Below are 27,352 nucleotides of genomic sequence, written 5' to 3'. Positions count from 1 at the left end.
TGGCAAGCTGTGCTGTAGGACACATGAGAACATGGGGAAGTAGAGTCCATTTAAGTGGGCATTTAATAATGACTGATAAATGGGATGATGCTGGTGATGGCAGTGATCACAGTGGTAAGGATGAAGTGGTCACAGCATCTTGCAATTTGTGGTAAACAATGGCAATTACACAGCAACTTCTGCTCTAGTTGTTGTGTTCCAGACAAGTGCCTGAAAACATTAATTACCTGGAGAGATCGCCCCAATGTCTCTTGGTAACAGGCAGCCTTTAATCCGGGCCAACAGTGGAAATCAGTATTAGCTGTCTGTCTGTTATAAACCATTAATTGTAGGAATCACAGTGTTTCGTGGTAATTATCAATCTCTAAAGAGGGACCGCTGGGGAGATAAACATCTTTGGAGGATTTCAAGGCAAGGTCAGTATGGTCATGAGAACTGGACAGGGTCAGTGTGGACTCTGGGTGTTTGATTCAGCAGCCATTAAAGCTGTATCTTGGATGAATCACAATGGCATTGGATTCCAAGGGTCCCACGGCTTTTGCTGTTGTTAGCTACTCTGAGGCCATGGGTGATGAGAACAGAACTAGGTGTCCAGGGCGAAGGAAGTATAGCTGCTCTGATAGTGTTACCGAAGAAGCTGGATCTTTTGTAAAATCTGGGGCTTGTCTGTTTCCATCTCACATAGTTGTTTGTTGGAGGGATAGATGAATGCTTGCTTCTCAGATGACCAGGGTATTTGGGTCCTTGGCGAGCCTAACAGACTCAGATTTCACACGAGTCAATAAAACCTTCTACAGTGTGTTCTGACATGACATTTTGGTTAAGCCCATTTTCTTTACATTCTAAACGATTTCACACAGGGGGCTACTTTCAGTCATACGTCAGGCAAACCAAAGTCACTTGATATGAATCTGTCCTCTCAACTCTTGGGCAAGAAGCTGTCCTCCTCAGATCGGGGCCTTTGGAGTATTTATTTCAAATAAAGGCTTGAATGGAGAAGGGAAACATTATCAATATTATTTTTGTTACTTGCCACATCTGCCTTCTGCAGGGGCAGCCAGGGCCAGTGCAAGTGCAGGGTGGAGTTCGGAAAAGCTGGAAAGGATTGGTTTTGGTGGGGGGCGGGGAAGATGTGGGCGGAAGTCTGTGTTAACAGAGTCAACTCATTGGGTCAAGCAGATGGTGTAAAGGTCCTGGCATCTATCAGGAGGGAAGAGAAGAATGACTAGACATAAATGACAACATGATACACCCCACATCCCAAAACAACCCAAGTCATCTCACAGCTACGCCATGTGTCAGCACAGCTCAGGTGCTCAGACCTCACCTGGTCAGTTCCAACAGCTGCCTGGAGAAGCCAGTGAGTCTTCATAAGCACCCTTCAAGGTGGGGAATTTTTACCTCTTTCCCCTCGCCAACTGAAAATAATAGATAAGAGACTTTCCAAGTGGTTTCTATGAGAGATGATGTCATTGAATTCCCCAAACATACCTGGGAGGCAGGTCTCGCAAGTCTATAAAACCTTGTATAATGTGTTCTGACATGGCATTTTGGCTAAGCCCATTGGCTCAGCGTTTTGGTTAAGCTGGTTGCATTACAAGCTTTGTTTTACGCATGAGGAAACAGGCTGAGCCCATGTTACGCCAATTGCCCCAAGTGTCACAGTCACCCAAGAAGTTCTTTGAGAGCCCTGTCATGCTGATCCTTTGTTGATCCAGATGGGGTGATGAGGCTCAGAGAGGTTCAGTGACTTGCTCGAGATCACACAGTAAAGTAGTAGAATTAGGATGAAACTTAAATCCAACATTTCTAAGTTTTATGCAGTGGTGTTCTGTTTTTTTCTCATCCTTACAAACTGGAAGGACACCGCAAAGTGGTAGCAGTTGGGGCACACTCATCATTTGAAAGAGCCCCTCAAGTCTGACATCTTTTTCAACCTAGATTCCCTAGGAGGGGCATGGAGGGAGGGGAAGCAGATATAAAGTGGGGGGTACTGGCTGGGCCACAGCTCTGTGTGAGAAAACACACCCGGGTACTCACCCACGTGGTATGCTTCCAGCCAAACCAGAAAGGACCACGGAGCCTCAGAGAAAGGGAGGGAGAGGAATACTCCTGACAATTCTTGCCCATTTTCTGTCTCTGACTGTTTAGTTTGCCCCACGGGCCATGAACTAACTCCCTTGGAGCTCTGGGCTTGTTCTTTGGCTTCTGTGGGCAGCTGCTGCAGAAGCTAGAGTTTTGGGGGGTCTTAGTTGGGTTGGATCCGAGCCCCTGAGCTGCTGTTGCTTCTGGTAGAGAGTCTGGCCTTCACCAGGGAGGAGCCAAGGCAGCTAACAAGGATGGACAGTGATGTGGTCGGGGGGCTTGGGGGACAGACAAGGCTGAACAGGTCTGGGGAACCGCATAGCTGTGCGTGAGATGCTGTGGGACCGTCCACTGTGCTCTGGCACTCACGCTGTAGCAGTGGGCCTTCTTACCAGATCAAGATGCTCTCATAGTGTCTCTGAGAGGGGAGGTATGAACTCAACTGGTCACAGAATCCCCGTCGCCTGTGATGGCCTATAAACACTGAAAGCGGGTTAGTAAACTAAGCAGCGGCCTCTAGCTGTAGCTGATCCCAAGGACATAATTGATAGCTATTGACAGCCATCACCAGCATCTTTAGCCACCCGTTTTAGATTTCCTTCTCCCAAGGCAAGCACATGGGCTGGGCTTGGCTGCTAGCCTGGTAGGAATTCCAGCCCTTCCTCCCTAAGGGGTCTGAGTGCTTAGTTGCTTTGTCTTTAGGGTCTGTAGGAGTTAGCCTCACGTCCCTACCCGTGAGCAGTTATTACTGAGCCATCTAAGTATTAAGAGATGACCTTCTGACTCCCCTGGGTTTTGTAAAGAATCCCTTCTGTCTTCTCGTGCAATTGCAACCTGAACGCCTCATGGTCATCAGTACTGAGAAGCTCAGTGGGAAGTACCTTTCCTCTGCCTGCAGGTTCATGGACACAAGGAGCCCTAAGGTGCTAACAGTCAGGGCTTCCAAGTCAGCAAAATCTTTCTCAAGTCACTTGGTGGATGTGTTCTCCATGCCCACCCCCCCCACGTCCCGCTCCCCGCCCCCAAAGACAAATAGATACTCTACCTTAACAGAGCTTGAATTTTCAGGACAGGAAATAGAAATTCAGATTGTTATGATCATTATACAACTACAGATGTGATAAATTCATTTGAGTAATAAAAAATTAAAAAAAAAAAAAGAAATTCTGCCTGGGAGAGTGAGGGTGGGAGGAGCAATTCTTCCAGCCCTTGATTCCTAGATCTGTGTGGTCCAGCTACTGGGGACACAGTGCCGTATACTGGCCTCTCTTTCCGTGCATATATTGAACCTGAGAACAGGGCTCAGACAGTGTATTCCAAGCAGGCTCTTTATCTGCATTTTCCGTAGGCTCTGCATTGTTCTTTCTGGCCGTCTGCTGCTGGTAATGGGGTATGTAGTAGGACTAGTGAATCCTGAGGTCATTGTCGAACCTCCCTTACCTTAAAATGGACTCCTTTGTTCCAGGTAATATGGTATAGAATACCATGCTGAGGGGTTCCCATCATGGCTCAGTGGTTAACGAATCTGACTAGGAACCATGAGGTTGTGGGTTCGATCCCTGGCCTTGCTCAGTGGGTTAAGGATCCGACGTTGCCATGAGCTGTGGTGTAGGTCGCAGACGCAGCTCGGATCCCGCATTGCTCTGGCCCTGGTGTAGGCCGGCGGCTGCAGGTCTGATTGGTCCCGTAGCCCGGGAACCTCCATACGCTGCAGAAGGGGTCCTAGAAATGGCAAAGGGACCAAAAAAAAAAAAAAAAAGAATGCCATGCTGAGGGATTGGGCATCCTATAACCCTCTCCTCCACGCCCTGCTCGATGCCGGAGCTGACAGAAACAAAGCAGCAAGGAAGGTGATCGAGAGTAAATACATATTTTTTTTCATTTTTAAAGGTTTTATCCAAGTATAGTTGATTTACAATGTTGTGAAAATTTCTCCTGTACAATAAAGTGATTCAGTTATACATGCGCACACATCCATTCTCTTTCAGATTCTTTTCCCACATAGATTATCACAGAATACTGGGTAGAGTTCTCTGTGCTGTACAGCAGGTCCCCATTGGCCAATCATTCCAAACACCTCAGTGTGCACATGCCAATCCCAAACCACAGTCCATCCCCCACCCCCAGTTGTACACTTTGGTAACCCTAAATTTTTCAAAGCCTGGGAGTCTGCCTCTGTTCTACAAATAAGGTCATTTGTATCTTTTTTTTCTTTTTTTTAGATTCCATGCTTAAATGATATCATGTGATGTTTTTCTTACACTGTCTAGCTTCACTTGGTATGATAATTTTCTAGGTTCATCCATGTTGCTGCAAATGGCACATTCTAAGTGACAAAGTGTTTGCTATCATATCTTATTTTTGATATTATTATTATTATGCTAAAAGTCAATTGTCTTTTCATTTTTTTTCCAGTTGCATTTCAAAAATCCTCTTCTGCTATCCCATATAGTATGGAGCCAGGCCTTAGAGGGTGGATATATATACTATGTCCAAAATAGAGAGTGGAGGAGAGAAAACAAATCCTATTAATAGAAAAAAACATTGGCAGAGTTGCTGTTGTGGCTCGAAGGTAATGCTCCTGACTAGGATCCATGAGGATGCAGGTTCGATCCCTGGCCTCCTTCAGTGGGTTAAGGATCTGGCGTTGCTGTGGCTGTGATGTAGGGCGGCAGCTGTAGCTCCAATTCGACTCCTAGCCAGGGAACCTCCAGATGCCGTGGGTGTGGCCCTGAAAAAAAAGCAAAAAAGCAAAAGCATTGGCAAGTTAATATGTAAAATAACAGGAGAGACTATGACGCTTTTTTAGGACCTGAACTGTGAAGACTTTAATTTGCCTAAAAGCACTAATGAACCTAGATGGTCCAGGGTAGAATTATAAATGATTTGTTCTGGTAAGCTTGAGCATGAATATATTAATCATTTGGGTACTTAATGATCTATACCTTTAGAGAATGGGAGGCTAGGGGATCCCAGGACATTGTTAGATTCTTCCCCAATTTCCATCCTTATTTATTGCTTCTATTGTCAAGTAGAGGAAAAAAGTCAAGATTCTCTTTTATTTTTGAAGATGATGTGTGATTGATATGTTGCAATGTTTGGTTTAGTATATTGTGAAGAGGTTCATGGCACGTTAAAAAAAAATCAGGAGATAACAGTTTCCTTTTACTTTATGCATTTAAAAGAAAACTAGAATTCCACTTCATGGTTTTATTTAGAGAGGAATTAAAATTCAAGAATAAGCTCAGCATGTGGCTATAGATGGAAAAGACTGGGGACCAATTAGCTGAATTTGATGGTTTGTTATTACATGCATTCAGATGTTCTCCCACAAACACACAATTACTAAGAGCAAAAGAATTAATTTCTTTCTAAAAAGGCTTCTTTTCAAATAAAGTTTTGAATTTCAAAAGGAAAGAAAGAAGCAAAGCCGTGTCATATAATAAGTGCTTAAATATTTGTTTGATACTTAGATTTAAGTTAAGATGGATTAACTTAATGTTGTAGATTGTTTATGTAAAAGACTGCCATTCTTCTTCCCTCTATGCATGTGGTTTTGCAAAGTGACTCTCAGTCTTCCCATCAGGGCGTGGAGGCTCTTTCCTCACTCTCTGAGTCTAAACTGGTCTTGTGATCTATTTCAATAACTGCTGAATATGATGCCGTTCCATTTCCAAGCCTAGACCTTAAGGAGCCTTCTTTATATCAATCTCATTGGAACTTTCTAATCACCATATGAAAAGCTAAGCCAGCTTGGTGGGGCATAGGAGGCTTACTAAATGCCACGTGGCCCCTTGGCCACAGTGATAGGGAGTCAGTCACCAGATATGTTAATTAGACCATCCTGGATCAGGCAACCAGCAAAAGCAGAATTAGGTAAATTTGACCTGTAGCTGTTGGCAGCTGCAAGAGCAAGCCTGGCCAATATCAGAAGAACCAGTCCATTGTGCCCAGGCCAAATAGTCTACCTGTAGAATAAGTGTGATAAGTGAATGGTAGTTGGTATCAGGTTTGGAGCAAGAGCTAATATTTACTGAGCACTTACTATGTGCCAGGCACAGGTTGGCCTCACTTCATCCTCATAACAACCCTGTGATGGGGTAACAGATGAAGGAAGTTGCCCGAGGCCACCTGGTGGTCAGAGGCAGAAGTAACATCTCAGCAAGACTCATTAGCCTGTCTTCCTTCCCCGTCCTCATTGATAATGAGGCAAAGGCCAAGAAAGAAAAAGCCAAATCTCTTACATACCTGAGGGTTCTCTGAAGTGGTGTTGGCATGGAAACAACCTAAATATCCTTTGACAGATGAATGGATTTAGAAGATGTGGTACATATATGCAATGGAATACTACTCAGCCATAATAAAGAACAAAATAATGCCATTCATGGCTGCATGGATGCATCTAGAGATTATCCCCTGCAGAGTGAAGTAACTCAGAAAGAGAAAGACAAACACCACATGATAGCACTTATATGTGGAATCTAAAATATGGCACAAATGAACCTATCTATAAAACAGACTCACAGATATAGAGAACAGACTTGTGGTTGCTGAGGGGGAGAGGGGAGAGAGAGGGATGGATGGGGAGTTTGGGGTTGGTAGATTCAAACTCTTACATTCAGAATGGATAAGCAATGAGGTCCTGCTGTATGGCACAGGGAACTATATCCAATCTCCTGGGACAGAACATGATGGAAAAGAATATATATGTATACATAACTGAATCACTTTTCTGTACAGCAGAAATTGGCACAACACTGTAAATCAACTATACTTTAATGAAAAAATAAAACAAACTAAAGTGATGTTGGCAAGCTTTTCCTGTAAAGGGACAGACAGTCAATATTTTAGGGTTTGCAGGCCGGCTCTGCTACAGCTACTCTGCTCTGGAGTTTGGAAGCAACCACAGGCAATATGTAAACAAATGAGCCTAGGGTTCCAAGAAAACAGGTGCTGGGCTGGGTGGGTCATAGTGTGTGGCCACCTTCTCCCAGAAATTAAGCTCTAGTGACATACAACATTCATTGAATGTAATCAATTAGTTATTGCCTATGCATCTAGCATGTTCCCTAGCTTTGTATCATCCTCGGGAGAACAGAGAAAACAGTCGTGTGAGTCATTGTCAGTAAGCCTTAATTCTTCTGAACAACTCCTGGAGAAAGGCATATGGTTGCTGGTTTCATCTTAAATCTGTCTCTTTTGGTGGCGGTGGGGTGGCTGGTAATAGCAAGGGCTGGTATTTTGTTATTTTTATTTTTTATTCAAGTATAATTTATTTACGATGTTTTGTTAGTTTCAGGTGTACAGCAAAGTGATTCAGATGTATTCCCTTTCAGATTCCTCTCAATTATAGGTTATTACAAGATATTGAATATAGTTCACTGTGCTATGTGATAGGTCCTTGTTGTTTATTTTATATATAGTCATGTGTATTTGTTGATCCCAAACTCCTAATTTATCCCTCCCCCTCCTTTCCCCTTTGGTAACCATAAGTTTTTTTTCTATGTCTATGAGTCTATTTTTGTTTTGTATGTAAGTTCATATGTACCATATTTTAGATTCCATGGATAAGTGATATCATATGATATTTGTCTTTGACTTAGTAGGATAATCTCTGGGTCCATCCATGTTGCTGAAAATGGCATTATTTCATTTTTTTAATGGCTGAGTAGTGTTCCACTGTGCATATATACCACATCTTCTTTATCTATTCATTTGCCAATGGACATTTAGGTTGCTTCCATGTCTTGGCTACTGTAAATAATGCTGCTGTGGACGTTGGGGGTGCACATTTCTTTTAGAATTAGAGTAGTCATCTTTTCTAGATACATGCCCAGGAGCAGGAATCACATCATATGGCAGTTCTATTTTTATTTATTTATTTTTTTGTCTTTTTGCCTTTTCTAGGGCCGCTCCTGTGGCATGTGGAGGTTCCCAGGCTAGGGGTCAAATAGGAGCTGTAGCTGCCAGCCTGCACCAGAGCCACAGCAACGCGGGATCTGAGCCGCATCTGCAACCTACACCATAGCTCAGGGCAACGCTGGATCTTTTAACCCACTGAGCAAGGCCAGGGATCGAACCCACAACCTCATGGTTCCTAGTCCGATTCGTTAACCACTGCGCCATGACAGGAACTCCTATTTTCAGTTTTTTAAGGAGGCTCCATACTATTTTTCATAGTAGTTACACCATTTTACATGCCCATCAACTGTGTAGGAAGGTTCCCTTTTCCCCATACCCTCTGCAGCATTTATTATTTGTTTACTTTTTAAAAATGGCCACACCCACGGCATGTGAAATTTCCCAGGCCAGGAACTGAACCTGTGCCACAGCAGTAACAACACTGGATCCTTAGCCGCCAGGCCACCAGGAAACTCCCCCAAATTCTTTCTTTTATCCATGAAATAAGAACAGGCTGTTATGAAAATGAACTGATTACAGATCTTAAAAATGAAAATATAAATGGCCAAGTGACAAATGAACGGACATTGCTGCAGAACAAATTAATGAGCTCTGAGAGCAGCTTTAGGAACTTTTCTGGATCACAGTGAAAGAGCAGAAGAAATGGAGAGGCTCAACAGACGTGTTATTTTTCTAGGGTATAGTAATAAAGTATCATAGACTGGGTGGCTTAAACAACAAAAATTTATTCTCAGTTCTAGGAGCTAGAAGTCCAAGATCAAAGTATCAATAAGGTTAATTCCTTCTGAGGACTATGAGGAAGAATCTGTTTTATGCCTCTCTTAGCTTCTGTTGGTTTCCTGGCAACCTTTGGTTGTCTTGTCCTTGGCTCATAGATTCATTACGCCAATCTTGATAGATCAAGCTACTAACTTGCCAAACAAAATATTTTCCATCCTCCTGCTTTGACAGATGCTCAACATTGCTAATTATTAGAGAAATGCAAATTAAAACTACAGTGAGTTATCACCTCACACCTGTCAGAATGGCCATCATCAAAAAGTATACAAAGATTTCCTGCTATGGCACAGTGGGCTAAGATGTTGACAGCAGCGACTGGGGTCACTGTGGAGGCACAAGTTTGATCTCCAGCCTAGTGCAGTGGGTTAAAGGATCCAGTGTTGCTACAGCTGTGGACTAGGTTGCAGCTGTGGATCGGATTCAGTCCCTGGCCTGGGGGCTTCCATATGGCCTGGGAACTGCAGGTGCAGCCCAAAAGGAAAAAAAATAAAAAGAAAAGAAAAGAAACAATTTTTTTTCAAAGCCACTATTCTCTTTGAGATGGCACCAGACCTGTCGCCCCATCACTGCAATCTCTGGTCTATCTTCCCATGGTCTCCTGCTTTTTGTCTTTGTCATGTCCTCTTCTGTCTCTTATAAGGGCACTTGTCATTAGATTCAGGATCTCCTTGAAAATCCAAGAGGATCTCATCTGAAGATCCATAAATTATTTACATTTGCAAATACCCCTTTTCCACATAAGGTCACATTCATGGGGTGTGGCTATCAGGATGTGGTCACATCTTTTGAATGGGCCACCCTTCAAGCATGTTAAACCTTTGGGAAGCAAAGATACAAGTGCTGTGGTGTTAATACAGTTCTACATGGCAGCATGAAGCATCTGCTGGAGTAGGTAAACATTAACGTTATGTGTTGTGCAAAGACCATCAGTGTCTATAGACTGGCTTAAACGTTTCTCCAATCTCTCTCCTATCTCCCTTCTCTGCAGAGGTAGCTTAGAAAAAGGCAAAAGCATACTCACTGACTTTCAGAAATCTTTAATTGCCAGTTTGCCATTTGTCCTCAGAAGAGACAACAGGAAGCAAAATGTACTATTTTGGGAGTTCCCGTCATGGCTCAGTGGTTAACGAATCTGACTAGGAACCATGAGGTTGCGGGTTCGATCCCTGGCCTTGCTCAGTGGGATAAGGATCCGGCATTGCCGTGAGCTGTGGTGTAGGTTGCAGATGTGGCTCGGATCCTGAGTTGCTGTGGCTGTGGTGTAAGCTGGTGGCTGCAGCTCTGATTAGACCCCTAGCCTGGGAACCTCCGTATGCCGCGGGAGCGGCCCAAGAAATGGCAAAAAAGACAAAAAAAAAAAAAAGAAAGAAAAAATTTTAAGTTTAAAAATGTATTCTTTTCCTTACATGGTCTGATAGCAGCAGTCCCTAAGTAATCACACATGATTTTCTCTTGTGAGGCTGTGAAGAGAGCCATGGAAGGAATTTAGTAACTGTGGGCCTTTGCAGCACAGCTGACTCAGGTACAAGTCAGGCTTTTCAAGTTCTTGAGGCAAAATCCTACTGGAGGAGGCCGTGCTGTGGTTCTATCCCAGCAGCAGAGTCTCTCAGCAGCACCTCTCTGGCCCTTGGGTTTAACCCTGCTTGGGGGTCAGTTCGTCCTTTTGTAAGAAGCAGCCAGCATCCTGCTGTGAGAGTTTCTTTTGAATAGTCTGGATTTTCCACAGTCCTACCCAGCATCCCAGGAAGTAGATTTTCCCTGGGAGCCATTTGCAGGTAGAAGGACTGAGGCGATGGGACAAGGCTTGGAAGGGCTTTACTGGTATGAAAACGTGTGGGAAATGTGAGGTCCCTTGGGGAGCTGGAGAGTTGGGTTTGTGTGGTCAGACCACCTGGCATGGTCTGGTTTTCTTCCCAGCAACTAAACAGTCATTATTTTATTCTCTCTCTCTCTCTTTTTTTTTTGTCTTTTTGTCTTTTTCTAGAGCTGCACCTGCGGCATATGGAGGTTCCCAGGCTAGGGGTCTAATCGGAGCTACCGCTGCTGGCCTACGCCAGAGCCACAGCCATGTGGGATCCGAGCTGCATCTTCGACCTACACCATAGCTCACGGCAATGCCGGATGCTTATCCACTGAGCAAGGGCAGGGATCGAACCCACAACCTCATGGTTCCTAGTCGGATTCGTTAACCACTGAGCCACGACGGGAAAACCCATTATTTTATTCTTGACGTCAAGCCCTGGGAGGTTTAGATCTCTCACTGGATGGAACTTGGCATTTTTGGCCCTACAGCGGGGTTGGTTACCTTCCAGCCATTGGTCCAAAGGTGGTAACCTTGTGATGGGACTGGAAGACGGAACCATTTTCGATTAAAGAACCTGTTTTTTGCAAGAGTTCGTGGTGCTTGCCCCTCTTCTCTCAGGGGACACCACCAGGCAGAGGAGAGGAGTGCAGGGACTGTGAAGGTTGATGGGTGACAAGGTTTAGTAAGACTCAACACCCAAGAAAAACAGGGCATTGGCTTATAGGTCTAGCGTTCATTGAGCCTTGAATCCAAGAGTGGACTCCGTTGTTTGGGGAGGTGGTCAGGACTCATGGAGAGACCCTTATGTACTTGTAACAGGATGTTGAATAGGACGTTTCACCTTGGCTTAGAATTTTGGCTAAAGCACAAAACAGATGACATTATAACAAAGGCCACCTCTGAGTAGGGTGTCCTAAGATAGGGTATAGCTGACTTGACCACCCACCACCCCATTGCCCCACCTCAGCCTGTGTAACAGGAGGACTGGGAGAGGGAGGGAGTCGTCTAATTGTGATGAGAGGTTTACCATGTTCCAGAAGCTCAGAGTGGAGACAGTAAGAAGAGATTCATTCCTTTTTTTTTTAATTTTTAAAATTTATTTTATAGGGAGTGTACCTTTGCCCAGATTGACATTAATCCCTAATCCTCTGTGACTCAGTTTACAGGAAGAGAAGGACAAAGAAACCATCAAACTTATGGGACATTTCCACCCCTAAAATCCTATTGGACAAGAACTGATATAGGTAACTGAGCAAGGCCAATGGGAGAAAAACCACATCTTTCTGGACCTCACGTTGGTACCCCCCATCTTTAAGGGATAAAGACCCCTATAGGACAGTAAGAGTGGGGGCTCTTCTTCTGCCTCCCAGCTGCCCTGGGAGCTATTTGCTTTCCTTTAATAAAGACTTTGCCTGGAGTTCCCGTTGTGGTCCAGTGGAAACGAATCCAACTAGGAACCATGCGGTTGCGGGTTCGATCCCTGGCCTTGCTCAGTTGGTTAAGGATCTGGCGTTGGATGTGAGCTGTGGTGTAGGTTGCAGACACGACTCGGATCCTGTGTTGCTGTGGCTCTGGTGTAGGCCGGCAGCGGTAGCTCTGATTAGACCCCTAGCCTGGGAACCTCCATATGCCGCAGGAGCGGCCCTAGAAATGGCAAAAATACCAAAAAAAAAAAAAAAAAAAGAATTTGCTTGCAAAAAAAAAAATTTATTTTATTTGTTTTCGGGCTGCACATGTGGCATATGAAAGTTCCCCGGTTAGAGCTTGACTCAGAGCTCTAGCTACCAGCCTACACCACATCTCACAGCAATGTGGGATCCTTAACCCAGTGAGCGAGGCCAGGGATTGAACCCATATCCTCATGGATACTAGTAGGGTTTGTCATTACTGCTGAGCCACAAGGGGAACTCCTAAATTTGTTTTTTATTTTATTTTATTTTTGGCCACCCCATGGCATATGGAGTTCCCTGGTCAGAGCCACAGTTGGGACCTTACAATGCAATTGTGGCCTGATCCTTAACCCACAGTGAGGGGCCAGGGATTGAACCTGGGTCCTGCTGCTCCAGAGACGCTGCCAATCCCATTGTGCCACAGAGGGAACTCAGAGTCATTGTTATAGGAGAAGGTATCTGTGAATGGAAGAGGCCAGCTCCTCATTCTCTGTTAGGACATCTGCTTGGGTGGTGGAACTGCCGATCCACCTGCATCCCTACCCTAGTGGAAGATAAGAGAACTGGAAGGAGATGGCAGGGCCAGGTGGTGTGGGGACGAATGGAGAGGACTGCGCTCATGGCCAACTAATAAGGTGCCCGTGGGCCATCTGGGCCTTGCAGAGGTTGCTTGGGTCATTTGGTGGGCTTTATCCTCCTAAGCGTGGCCAGCTGGACCTTCTGGAAGGTGACTAGCTAGTGATGGCACCAAGGAAAGGGATGAGTGAGAGATTTTGAGGCAGAACTTGCTGTCCCTTAGTGAGGACCCAGGCTGGGCAAGGAGGGCTTGGTCCACATTTGGATATTTGCTTTCTGAGGGCATGGTGAGTCAGAGGGCTTGTGACAACGAACAGGAAAGAAGAGTGACCTCTCCCAGTAAGAGGACGACACCATCTGTTCCTGCTTGGTCCTCTTTCTTTCCTCAGCACTGGAAAAGCTAGAAGCTTTGAAAGGGGCTCAGGAGGTGTCTAAAGAAGAGACCATGTCCCCTCTCTGTTCCAGGTTTCTGGAGCCACAGGTGCAGTGTGTTTTGGGGAAAGGGAAACAGAATTAGGTATGAAATTGATGCTTGTGACTGGACTGGACTAAGTTCCCACAAATGACAGTATTTGGAAACAAATGGAATCTGACTAAGGTGTCCTTCTGCACCCCACATGCTTGCAAGCAGCGGCTGGAACGCTCCACGCGCAGGTTAAGTTGAACAGCTTAGTATTTCTGTCCATTTCCAAGTCAATAGTGGGTTTGAGGCCGTGTGGAGGCTCAACTCAAAGCTCTTTGGAAAACATAAAGTACTTTTTAATGTAGCAGTTAAAATAGATTTCATCTATCCTATGACTGGGTGGGGTGAATAACAGTATTGATGCAGGGGACAGGATTATCTTCCACTTGGAACCCAATGTTTAGAAGTAATATAGCATTTCAGCACTCTTGCATGAGTTCATTGTCATCTTTTTAGGAATTTAAAAGCTGGAGTCCTGGAAACATCTTTGCATGTAGTACTGGAAAATGTCATTTTATTTTCTACATTATTTTTTATTTTCAAAGAGGTAGCTCTTGATCAAGTCCACTATTTTACTAATTCATTAATTTCTACTTTTATGCATTTCTTCCTTTTTACATTGATTTTTTACCTTGATTTTGTTTTTTCTTTGCCTCTTGGTTTAATACTTAATTTATTATGGCCACTTTCCTCTGTACAAAGCTTCAGGCGTATAAGTTTTCTTCAGATAACAGCTATGGTTGCTTTCATACATTTGAGGGTGTAGTGTTATTACTATTACTTAGTATCAAACGTTATGTAAGGGTTAGTTTTCCTCTTTGATGTAGGAATTACCTAGGACAATGGCCTGTAATTTCTAAGTGGTAAAATTTTATTTCTTTCAGTTTCAAAACCGCACCAATTTTTTTGCACTGTGAACAGAGATGTTGTTAGACAATTTCTGCTCTTTGAAATTTATGAAGAATCTTCTTTGTAGTATAATATGTGACAATTTTTATATTTTTTTATGATTGTTGGATAAGTTGTATTGTCTATAGAGTTGAGGGTTAGTCACCAGCACTTAAAATCAGATGTATTAATGACAGAATTTAAATAATCTTGATCATTTTTATGGATTAGATTGAATATTAGAATGGTAAGTGAAATCCTTCTACCATTAAACTTATGTCACTTTATTCTTGCCTTATTAAATGTTTTTGCTTTATGTAAAGAAGGTTCATGGAGGAGTTCCCTGGTGGCCTAGCTGTTAAGGACTCGGCATTGTCACTGCTGTGGCTTAGGTTCAATACCTGGCCTGGAAACTTCTGCACCCCTCAAGAGCAGCCAAAAAAGAAAAAAGTGAAAAATAAAGAAGGTTTATGAAAATAATATACTTAATTTGAGTTGCAGTCTTTATCATTTGATTTCCCTCGAGTTATTTAAAAACACTTATGCAGCAGCAATTTCATTATAATAAATGTTTGTTGTAAACTTTTAAAGTAATACAGACTTGGAGTTCCCATCGTGGCATTGTTGTTAACGAATCTGACTAGGAACCATGAGGTTGTGGGTTCGGTCCCTGCCCTTGCTCAGTGGGTTAAGGATCCGGCGTTGCCATGAGCTGTGGTGTAGGATGCAGATGCGGCTCAGATCTGGCATTGCTGTGGCTCTGGTGTAGGCCGGCGGCTACAGTGCCGATTCGACCCCTAGCCTGGGAACCTCCATATGCCGTGGGAGTGGCCCAAGAAATAGCAAAAAGACAAAAAAAAAAAAAATACAGACTTGAGTAAGTGGAAGCCAAGATCTTCTTGTTGCTCCCAAGAATTTTATTCCTCTGCTGTCCCATTATTAAGTTTGCTGTGTAATCTTCCAAGCTTAAAAAAAAATCCATATATAGATGATTATTTTTTATATTATATTATGTGATCTACTTTTGAAATTCAATAATATGATGTGCATGGCTATGTCATCCCTTAAACGCTACCCATTACTTAATTTTATGAATTTACCATAATTTACTTAACAATTCTCCTTTTACGAGGTCTTTAGGTTAGCAGACCTTTTTTGCTGTCGTTTTTGCTGTTACAAACAATTATAGATCCTGAATTCTACTTTTGCCTGATAATAATTTTATGAAACTCTATTCTCTGCCTTCATGAGCCTGACATAGCTTTGCCCATTCATCTAAAAAAATGAAGTCTTCAAAAGCTTAAAAATATGTTTTTATTATGTTCTCCATTCAAATGTCACCTGGTCCACGATGATTTTCCTGGCATTCTTTAAAAGTGTTCTTCTCCTCCACCTACTCCTGACTCATTTTCCTTGCACAATTTTCCATGTGACATTTCTCACCACTTGACACTTGTTTGTATATTTATTGTTATTGTTTGTTCCTCTTCACCTGCTCTAAATGAAAATGAGGAGAGGGACTTCGCACTGTCTGGTTCATTACTTTGCCCTCCGTGCCTGACATACCGCCTGGCACGCGGCAAGTCCTCCACAAAGAATTGTTGAATGAATACATGAATCCCTCTAGTTTGAAACTTGGTCTCTTCATTTTTTTAAATTATTGTATTAAAAAGTACTAAGGGTCTAATGTTAACTTTGATGTCACTATTCGGCTCAAAAATATATCATTTAAGCTGTGGCTTTGGTCTTTAGTTTTAGAAGACCAAACCACCAAAAAATGCCCACTCCAATGTCATTTCTGGAATCCTTGAATGGGCCACTTCTGGATTACTAGCTTTTAAAGAGATGCCTGGGAGTTCCCGTCGTGGCACAGTGGTTAACAAATCCGACTAGGAACCATGAGGTTGCGGGTTCGGTCCCTGCCCTTGCTCAGTGGGTTAACGATCCGGCGTTGCCGTGAGCTGTGGTGTAGGTTGCAGACGCGGCTCGGATCCCGTGTTGCTGTGGCTCTGGCTTAGGCTGGTGGCTACAGCTCCGATTCGACCCCTAGCCTGGGAACCTCCATATGCCACGGGAGCGGCCCAAAAAATAGCAAAAAAAAAAAGACAAAAAAAAAAGAGATGCCTGGATTTCAAAGAGTCAACAACATAGCAAAAGTGATTGAAGACATATTCTTCAAAAGGACATTTGTTGCGACATCATGTATTATCATTGACATGGAACAAAACATCATGAAGGGTATGAATGAGTTAGATGTAGAAGAAATGATGTTATGTTCATATCCTTCACTTGCGTGTTCAGAAAGGAATTACAGTACCAGGTACCATCATAAGATTACTGGCTGGAGTTCCCGTCGTGGCTCAGTGGTTAACGAATCCGACCATGAGGTTGCGGGTTTGATCCCTGGCCTTGTTCAGTGGGTTAAGGATCTGGCATCGCCGTGAGCTGTGGTGTAGGTCGCAGACGCAGCTCGGATCCCACATGGCTGTGGCTCTGGCTGTGGCTCTAGCCTGGGAACCTCCATATGCCACCGGTGTGGCCCTAGAAAGGACAAAAAAAAAAAAAAAAAAAAAAGGAAAAAAAAAGAAAAAGATTACTGGCTGTAAGGTAGTGGGCCAACTTATCCCTCCTAAGCAGACAGACACATTGACATACAAGTGGTTTGGGAATCGCCTAGTCAAATAGTCATACAAAATATTCCAATAGATGCAGGCATAGCTATTGCATGTTTAAAAGTCTGCCTGAACACATAACAATACTGACAAGCAGGACTTAGAATCAGTGGATTTCTTGAAGATCAAGCACTTCTTTTGCTGATGAGCTGCATGATGCTGAGGAAGTGACCTAACAGAGGAGCTTGAGAGTACAGGTATTTTTGCTATAAGGATTCATTTTGTATGCTGCTTCTGGGAAGATGCTGAAATTGCTGCACATCCAATGAAAGCTAAGGTTGCAAAGAGAAATTCAGAGATGATCTCAAAAGTCCATAATGGTGCGTTCTTGCCACATGTTTAGATCCAAGGTGTAAGGGCAAATTAAAGTGGTAAGTTCATGCATAATACTGAAAAATAAAAAATATAAGTGAGAGCAAAAAAAAATGACTTTGTGGCTAAACTGTCCAAAGAGCAACTTCTTCAAGTAAGGTGCAGAGATTCTGCTTGTGAGGTTGCTTCAGTGAAATTGCATTATTGCTATTAACCTAAGCTTCAGGTCCAGAAGCTGCAGAGGAGACAAGATGATTTTAGTCCCATTGCTACTGGAGTGGAAGGGCAATATTAGCCTGTTCTGACTTGAGTTGACAGAGGATATCTTCCCCTTTTGCTAACCTATTTGATATTGCCAGTGTGTGGAACATTGACCACAAAGAGGAGCAATCTGGCAGTCAATAGAGCTAAGAAATGATTATTTCTGCACTATGATGCCAACTCGAAACATTTAATATTTGAACATTTAACATTTGAAACAAGTAATATTTTAAGCAAGAGCATTGAAGTTATGATTCAATTTATTTTGCAAAAAAATTTTCAGATATATCCTTGTTTCAAGATTTTTTTTTTAGGGCCACACCTGCGGCATGTGGAAGTTCCCAGGCTAGGGGTTGAGTCAGAGCTATAGCTGCTGGCCTACGCCACAGCCACAGCAATGCGGGATCAAAGCTGTGTCTGCAACATACACCACAACTCATGGCAATCCGGATCCTTAACCCACTGAGTGAAACCAGGGATTGAACGTGCATCCTCAAGGATACCAGTCAGTGTCGTTAATCGCTGAGCCACGAAGGGAACTCCCTCAAGAATTTTATTCTGTGATGGTGACCCCAGCTTTGGTTTTGAATTCATCTGAATATTGAGTTCAAACTTGGCCTTTTGGTATTGGGCCAATGTATGCATTTATTACATTTCTATTAACCGTGAACATATAACAAAAGAATAATTAGAATACAAGGAATATCTAGTATATCTACCACCTGATTTAAGGAAAAGAACACTCCTATTGTTAAATACTTTCCCTCATCCCATCTTTCCTCCCCAGAGGTATCCATTCTTCTGAATATTGAATTTATCAGTTCTTTACTTTTCTTCATAGCTTTATGATATATATATTTATAATCTCTGAACAATATACTTTTAGTTTTGCATGGTTTTATTTTGTATAGCTAGAATCATATTTTATGTTTTTTTGTAACCAATTTCTTAAACATTATGTTTGAGATTAATCCACATTATGACATTCATTTTCATGGCACTATAGTATTTCATTGGCTAAACATTCCCTGTTTTATTTATTCATTTTATTCTTTATGGACTTGAGTTGTTTTGATTTTAAGAAATTTTCATCTGACATACAGTAATTCTATGAACAATCTTATCTTGTGTGTCCAAATGATACAAGAATTTTTCTAATGTGTGTGTAGTGTGCAGGTAATGGTGGAGTATGAGGTTGAAAGTTAAGTTCATTTCCCTCATGCGGATATCAAATTGTGTCAACCATCCTTTCCCCACGCCTATGAGTGCCACATCTATAATGTACCAAGTGCCATTCATGAATGAGCCCACATTTAGTCACTATTCTGTTACACACCTATATTTGTGTCTTGGGCATTGATAAAACATTGAGTCTTCCAATCCGTGAACATAGTATATCTCTCCATTTATTTAGGTTTCCCCTATGGTCTCTCAATAAAGCTTTGTAAGTTTCTCTATCAGAAGTGTTGTAGATTTGGTCCCCCTGCCCCTAGAAGGATGCCCAAAACACTGCCAAACCTCTCAGCTGCCCCTTCTAGATTGGCCGACATGCTTTTGGCAAAATGCCAGACACATATCTTTGGATTTCTATTTTCTTGTAGATCAAGGTTTGGTAATTTCACACTGTCTTTTTGGCATTTTGATTCTTTAAAGATCATGGTTTTAATATTTTGCCCAGATATTTTCATCTCCTCCAGCAAGAGAGTTGTCCCAAATTACCTGGTCTGCCACCACTGGGAGGAGGTCCCTACATCTTCCTAGATACCAGGATACTTGCATCCTCTAGATTGTTCCATTTTATCTCTTCTTCCTCTCCCTGCCTTCATAGTTTATCTCTTCTGCACCAAGCTTCACTTTTATCTTTCACTTCCTTCTTCCCTCTTTACTTAAATTTCTTTCTGCTCCTCTGATGGCCTTTCTTTGTATTTTAAATAAAATGTAGCATATTTCATGGTCAGGCAAAACAGAAATGAGCTTGGTGGAGGCTGAGAACATTAGCACCTCTCTCAAAAAAAAAAAAAAAAAAAAAAAACCAAAAAACAAAAAAACCCACAACAATCCGACCAGGATTCAGCCATAAACCATATTTATGTATCATGTTCATGATTCAGATGAAAACTCATAGAAGAAAATTGGTGGCAGTGTGGTAGTGTTGTGAGAACTTGGCTTCAGTCTACTATTAAGTTAGACTTCTATTCTTCTCCACTGTTTATAGCCATGGAAACATGGGCAGATCTAAAGATTGTGATTAATTAATGTAAGTTGACCTTTTCCCCTTCTTCTGGTTGCTTAATAAATCTATATTGTGTCCAACTAGGCTGCATAACTGCCCTAATGCTCTTTATATTCCCCAGTGGGTAGAAGAGTTCAATCTTTTTTAAAAAAGAAAGATCAATATCACTTATATCTGGAATCTAATATACAGCACAAATAAACCTTTCCACAGAAAGGAAACTCATGACCTTGGAGAACAGACTTGTGGTTGCCAAGGGGGAGGGGGAGGGATTGGAATGGACTGGGAATCTGGGGTTAATAGATGCAAACTATTGCCTTTGGAATGGATAAGCAATGAGATCCTGCTGAATAGCACTGGGAACTATATCTAGTCACTGGTGATGGAGTGTGATGGAGGATAATGTGAGAAAAAGAATGTCTATATGTGTGTGTGACTGGGCCACTTTGCTGTACAGTAGAAAACTGACAGAACACTGTAAACCAACTATAATGGAAGAAATGAAAATCATTAAAAAAAGAGAAAGATTGCTGCATATACTTTACCCGAAGTCCCAACAGGTAAATATCATGGGCCATCAGATGCTTCAGGTCCTTTGAGTTATTCTGAAGTTTGAAATGTTCACTTCTCTGAATTGGCTGGCATTACCTAATTAAGTAAACGCCTGCCCTTTGGTAGTTCTTTGGTTGGCCCTAGGAAAAAGAGTTCTGCATTTGATGTAGGAGACTTGTGGGGGAGCTCACTGACGATTAAAAGCAGAGGATTTAGGATGGGGAGGAAGAGGACTTTTGAGGGACTAACATTTCAGGAATTGATTATAGTTCTTGCTAGAGAGGTGTATCTCTACACATAAGTTTAAATTCTGAAAGTTTGTTATCTGCATTAATTTTTTTTTTAGAGATGAAGGTGGCGTTTTTATTATAAAAGAAAAAATAACTCCTCAGGAATCTTAACAAAGGAAGGGAATATTTCACACTCAAGAGAATAGACAGCAGGATACAAAATTACAAGTGTTTCGACTCTATTCTGGACTCACTTCCTCCAAGAGCAGAGAGAGGAAGGAGACAGCTCAAACAAGCAAACGATTCTATAAAGCAAAGACTACAAATATGATTCAAATTTTAACTTCTGTTTTGCTTTAATTTTTTTTAATATATCAAAATCTCTGCTTTAGTGACATGCTAGTCCCACCAGAAAATGACCCCAATACCCCCTTGTCAGTAACATGCTCAAGTTGACCAGCCAACTGAAATTTCCAAACCCCTGTTGGTATAAGTACATGTGTGTCTTTTAAACCAAAGCCCCAGGGATCGTGGTAGCTCCTGCTATCACAGGCTTCCACCTGTTAACCAACCAGTGTTGGCCCCCCTCTGAAGGGTGGGCTGGGCTCAGAGAAGCCCCAAAGTGGGAGCGAGGAATTACCAGCCCCAAAGAGGTAATTTGTCATCTGCATTAACTTTAAATAAATAAGTGTAATCACATTAGAATACCCAAGGGGTCTTAGGACATGATGAAACCTGGTCGTGAATTTTTTTGTAAAGTGAAAAACGTCCTTTTCTTCTTTCTAAAATATCAAATTCTCTTCAAACAAATGCTATATGGACTTGAAATATTAACTATTAAAAATACACTTGACGTATAAACATATTCTTCCCTTACCAAGGAGCAGATTTTTCTAAAATAGACCAGGATAAAAAGGAGCATATTGTTACCTCCAAGAATCCTGACATATGCATTTTTCTAAGGAATGTTATTTTAAGTTTAAGTGTTTGCAGATCAGGTATTTAGGTTTTCTTCTCTGTCTCTCCTTCTCTCCCTCTCTCTCTGATTTTCCTTAATTTAGCAGTTAGTTTTCAAAGCTGAGAGTTCCTACATTTTGCTTCTTCCGCTTCTACAGCCTGTGCATGTAGTAGCATGTACAGATAGCTAGACAAGAAACACAGATGCCATCAGAGTCTTAGAGAAGATCTTATACTGTTTCTAATAATTTAATTATTTCTCTCTTCTACTTCCCTAAGGTCACTGGGGGGAATCTGTGCAATCTTGAGCAAGCCAGTGCTGAGGATTTCAAGTAGAGGTTTGTTATTTTATGAAACTTAATTCCAAATTCTAATGTGGTAGCCAGTGTCCTCTCTGGAAGGTATGTAGCAGCCAGTCTAGCACACCAGCACCTTTCGTTCAGAGCTAAATTGCCAGAGATATGCTCAAATAAATTCCCATTCCCATTTCAACTAATACCTCAGCCGGAACATGAGATTCTAAACGAATGGAAATATGAAAGGGGCAATTGGTGTGGGTAAAGGGATGGGGCAGAGGGAATGTTTTATATCTTTTTAAGACAGGACTATTGACGTTTCAGACTGAATGAAACCTGGCCCTTGGAACTGGCCTTGGAAATCTGAAGCTCTCTGGGAAAGAAAATATAAACTCGGGAAGTCAACTGTGGTGAAATTAACGGATAAAGTTTTGGTCCTCCTTGATGTTTATAAAGAACAGATATTCATGGTTAGTGGCAACTCTTTTTTTTTTTTAGGTCGCTTCTCAACTCTCCTGCCTCCTGGAACGTGATATTTATCTTAGACACATCTCATTCCACAATACCCTACCTTGTGTTGTCAATATGTCAAACTAGGAGTTTCCATTACTGAGATCCATCGAGAGGAAAAGACAAGGATAAAAACGTAGCCAAGAATAATGTTCGTTTACGTGCTTTCTCCAGATTCCCAAAGTGCCACCTAAATGGGACAAATTGCAGAAAGAACGCTGATGGTTTCTACCTTAACTGCACTTGGTGCTAGATGGCAGTTTTCTTGGGAGCCTCATCAAGGCCCAAGTATGTATATTTATCACATCTGGTTGCTTTATTTACATATTATTTACATATCATATGATTTTATAGGCATGGTAAGCTCACTTTCGACATGGCCTAAGGCAGATCATTTCTTTGTTTTTTTTTTTTTTTGTCTTTTTCTTGGGCCGCTCCCGCGGCTTACGGAGGTTCCCAGGCTAGGGGTTGAATTGGAGCTGTAGCCACCGGCCTACACCAGAGCCACAGCAACATGGGATCTGAGCTGCGTCTGCAACCTACTCCACAGCTCACAGCAATGCCAGATCCTTAACATACTGAGCAAGGCCAGGGACCGAACCTGCAACCTCATGGTTCCCAGTCGGATTCGTTAACCACTCAGCCATGATGGGACCTCCCAGTCTGTTTCTTTGAAGGCAACATGAGATGCCAAAGAAGCTGTTTCAACTCATAAAGAGGATCAGGACACACAGGAAGAATACAGTTCTCATGGTATCATTATGGAGGCTCTAAGGTCCTCACTGCCCAGAAGTAAGGGCTCCTCTGGGATTTGATTCATAGCAGGGGGTGCTTGGGCCTGGGGGTTGATGTCTGGGATTCTTTCAGGGACTGGCGAGCACTACTGAGATTTAGCAGTAAAGGCCACTGATGCTGAATGTCCCGCAAAGCACAAGGCAGTCCCACAAATGAGGAATTGTTCTGCCTCAAGTGCAAATTACATTCCTCTTGAGGAAAAGCCAGCAAGAACTGCACTCTGTCCACACATTGTCTCAGTTACCAATTCTATGTTATAAACTACAAGGAAACTTAGTGGATTAACACAATAATGCTTTATTATTCCTCATGATTTTGTGGATTGACTGGGCTAAGCTGAACTGTTCTTCTGCTCCATGGAGCTGGGAGCTTGACTGGGCTTGGAACATTCAAGAAGGCCTCCTACTGTCCAGAGTCTTTCTCTAAGTAGCTTCTTCTTGTGTTGCAGCCTGAGCTTCTTTATGACCTGGTGGCTGGCTTCCTAGAGATTTTCCAGAAGTGCACATGTAGATGCTGCAAGGCCTCTTGTAGGCTAAGCTTGGAAACCAGGCATCACTCTGTCTCATTCTACTCGACAAAGCAATCCCCAGGGCCAGCTTAGGTTCAAAAAGACGGTGAATAGGGAATAGTAATCTCACTGCAGCGGCCATGGGGATGGGAGGGTTTGTTGTAGTGTCTTAAGAAATGATTCTTACACATACGATCATGTATAATTTCCTGTGATGTAGGAATCATTATCAATCTCATTTTACAGAAGGTGGAACTGAGACTTTCAGAGGTTAAGTGACATGCTCGAGACCACACCACTGGTAAGTGATGGGTCTCAAAGCCAGGTTGCCTCACCCCATATTCTTTTGTGCTTTTATTTTTTCTTTTCTTTTGTCTTTCCTTCCTTTTCTTTTCTTTTTTCTTCTCTTTTCTTTTCTCTTCTTTTCTTTTGTCTTTCTGTCTTTTTAGGGCCGCACCTATGGAATATGGAAGTCCCCAGGCTAGGGGTCTAATTGGAGCTCACCATGGCCACTGCAATGCCAGATCCAAGCTGTGTCTGTGACCTATACCACAGCTCATGGTAACACTGGGTCCTTAACCCACTGAGCGAGGTCAGTGACCAAACCCCCATCTTCCCAGATACTCGTTACTGCTGAGCCACAATGGGAACTCTATTTTCTATTTTGTTAACTTAGAAGTTATTTCAGGGTTTGGCAAAGTGAATGAGGCTTGTGAATTTGGTGAGTACACCCCTCTCTGGGGCTGTTGAATATCTTCTGGGCTTTCATCCTCCAATGTCATGCAAATTGCCCGAGATCCTTGTACTGTGGTGTCCCATCTAAGTCACATTTCCTTGGACTGTAGTTGGAACTTTGAACTCTCCCCTTTATTCAAATGATGACATTCTTTTCCCTGTCCTGCTCTCAGCTAATACTGAACCAGAGAGCAGCTAATAATCTGACTTGAGTGTCCCCAAGGAATAGCGATTTTCTGGTGTTTCCTACCTACTCAGGATCTATTTTCCCTACTGGTAACAAAATCCCAATTTTCCTTGGGGAATCCATTTTTCCCTTCTTTTTATTTCCTGTGGTTCAGAGGCATTGAATGCAATTCCCTCTCTAGGAGCTGGTAGGTGCCAGGGGCTGGCTAATCAGAGGTTTGCATTTCTTTTGTGATGGTCGTTGGTTGACAGGTGATCACGTGACCAGAGCTGGGTCAATGATAAGCTACTACAATAAAATTCAGTCCAGGACCTTTGGAGGGAGAGATAGAGAAGAAGAAGCATTTTCTTTTTTACTGGGGTTTCTGGGAAGATGAGAGGTAAGCCTGGAGCTGCTGAGAGCCAACTTGTCCCTACAAGGCTAGACCATGCAGGAGATAAAGTCAACCAGGAGACAGAGACAAGGTGGGGATGAGGGTGAAGCCATCCAACAGCATCATTCGAGGCTCCAGAAAGGGCCGGAGCCAGATTTACTCCTGGATTTTACAGGATGTTAGCCAATAAATTCCCCCTTTTTTTTGCTTCAACTGGTTCCAACAGAGGTTTCTCATCAACTACAATGGAAAGAATCCTGATTCATAGATGAATTACGGTGAAGAATGCTTTGAAAATACCCCACAATAAACATGCTTATGAAAAAGAAATAACAGTTCAGGAATTCCATGGTGATTCAAGCGCTGGAGATCCTAGGGGAGTACAAGGATAAAATGCTAGGTGAGTACACACAAGTGTGATATGAGATCAGGAATTCTATTCATAAAAAACAAAATAGCAATAAGGGCTATTGTATTGTATTCTGTAGCTGCCGAGGTTATGAATTGCACATTTTGTTTCTGAACACTGGGTTTTTTTTTTCCCATCACCTTTTAATAGTTATTACTAAAGCAGTAACAACAACAGCCCTCAACCCCAAGCCCTGGAACAGAGAGTCTCTCCCGAGGAGACGGCAGATAGGTTTTTCTTTCCTGTGCCAACTCTGATCCATCACAGGCTGGAGAAGATGCCTGAAGGCTGCAGCCTGTGGGAATGGATGAAGGAGCCAGTGGTGTCTGCTAAGGGGGAGAGAGGGCACATGGAGCAGCAGCTGCTTTCTAGATTATGGTGGTGACAAAAGGAAAGAGAGGAGAGCTACATTTCAATTAAAAAAAAAAAAAACTATTACACTTAGAATGCAGAGGCATGAGGTCTCCTCTACAGCACAGAGAACTATGTCCAGTCTCTTGGGATAGAGCATGATGGAAGATAACACAAGAAAGGCAATGTATATATGTATGGCTGGGTCACTTTGCTGTCAGCAGAAATTGGCACAACAGTGCAAGTTGACAATACTCTAATAAAAAATAAAAAAATTGTTTATCAAAGCACACACACACAAAGATTTAAAAATAGTTGTTAAGGCTATTCTTATGAATGTTTAAGATTAGAGATAGGGTTAAATCAGCAATAAGGTGAATATCAATATTCAGATTTTAAAAAATCTTCAGGACTATGTAATTTGTTGTCTTAATAGATCTTAATTGTCCTTCAAATAATAATAATAAAAAATTAGATGGTTTCCTTACTGAGTTACTTACATAAGCCTCAGGTCCCAAGGTATGTTTGGGATTTACTGTTCAGCTGGGTCATTTGGTAACCCATATCATGATGTCATATTGACTCAATAAAAAAATATTTCCTGCCATTGTATGTGGGTGGTTTAGGTTAGGTAGAGAGTGAGTCTTGAGTAAGCCTCAGAAGCCTGGTGTACTTTTGCCAAGTTCTTTTCCTCTTCTCTGGGATGTTTAGAGAAGGCAAACTGTCACACGCCAACTTGAACTGGTAGGATGCTCTGAGGCCTTGGTCAGACCCTCACAGGGATAGTCAGGAAGATTACTCTACCCCACGCCATCCATGGCCTAATCCCTGGGACCTGAGTATGTTGTGCTACATGGAAAAGGAGAATTAAGGTCACAAATGGAATTAAGATTGCCAATAAAGACCTTAACATAGAGAGACTCTCCGGAATTATCTAGGTGGGCCCAGTGTGATCACAAGGGTCCCTAAAAGTGGCAGAGAGGCAGATGAGGTTGGAGTGATGTGATACGAGAAATACTTGGCCTACCCTTGGGGCTTTGAAGATGGAAGAGGGGACCTGAGCCAAGAAGCTGAACATGGAAGGAAATAGATTATCCCTTGGGGTCTACAGAAAGGAAGGCCGAACTGCTGAAACCTTGATTTTTAGCTCTCTGAAACTCCGGTCAGGCTTCTAATCCACAGAGTGGTAAATAATAAATTCGTAATTTTTTTTTTGCTTTTTTTAGGGCCACACATGTGGCATATGGAGGTTCCCAGGCTAGGGGTCCAATCGGAGCTGTAGCCACTGGTCTACAGCACAGCAACAGCCATAGTGATACCAGATCTGAGCCACATTGGCAACCTACACCACAGTTCACGGCAACGCTGGATCCTTAACCCACTGAGTGAGGCCAGGGATCAAACCTGCATCCTCATGGATGCTAGTCAGATTTGTTTCTGCTGTGCCATGTTGGGAACTCTAAATTTGTATTGTTTTAAGCCACTAAGTTTGTGGTAATTTGTTGTAACAAATAGGATACCAATACAGATTTCCTTGCAATGAGAAAAAACTCTTATTACATGCAGTTTGAGTCATGGATCAGAGTTGATTGGATCTTGGAAGTCTTCCTGCTCTTCATTCCTCATACGCAAATCTCCTCTACCATGTATTTGATAGATGGTCTTCTTGGCTGTGAACCCATCAACCATGGGGAGTGACAATGTCCTGAAGTGGTTTTGTCCCATTTGTGGATGATTTGAACTGTCAAATTCTTCCATTCAGCAAAAGCAGAAATGAGTTTTT

The sequence above is a fragment of the Phacochoerus africanus genome, chromosome 10 (assembly GCF_016906955.1).
Source record: "Phacochoerus africanus isolate WHEZ1 chromosome 10, ROS_Pafr_v1, whole genome shotgun sequence".
Classification (NCBI taxonomy): Eukaryota; Metazoa; Chordata; class Mammalia; order Artiodactyla; family Suidae; genus Phacochoerus; species Phacochoerus africanus.
This window is presented reverse-complemented; position numbering follows the sequence as displayed.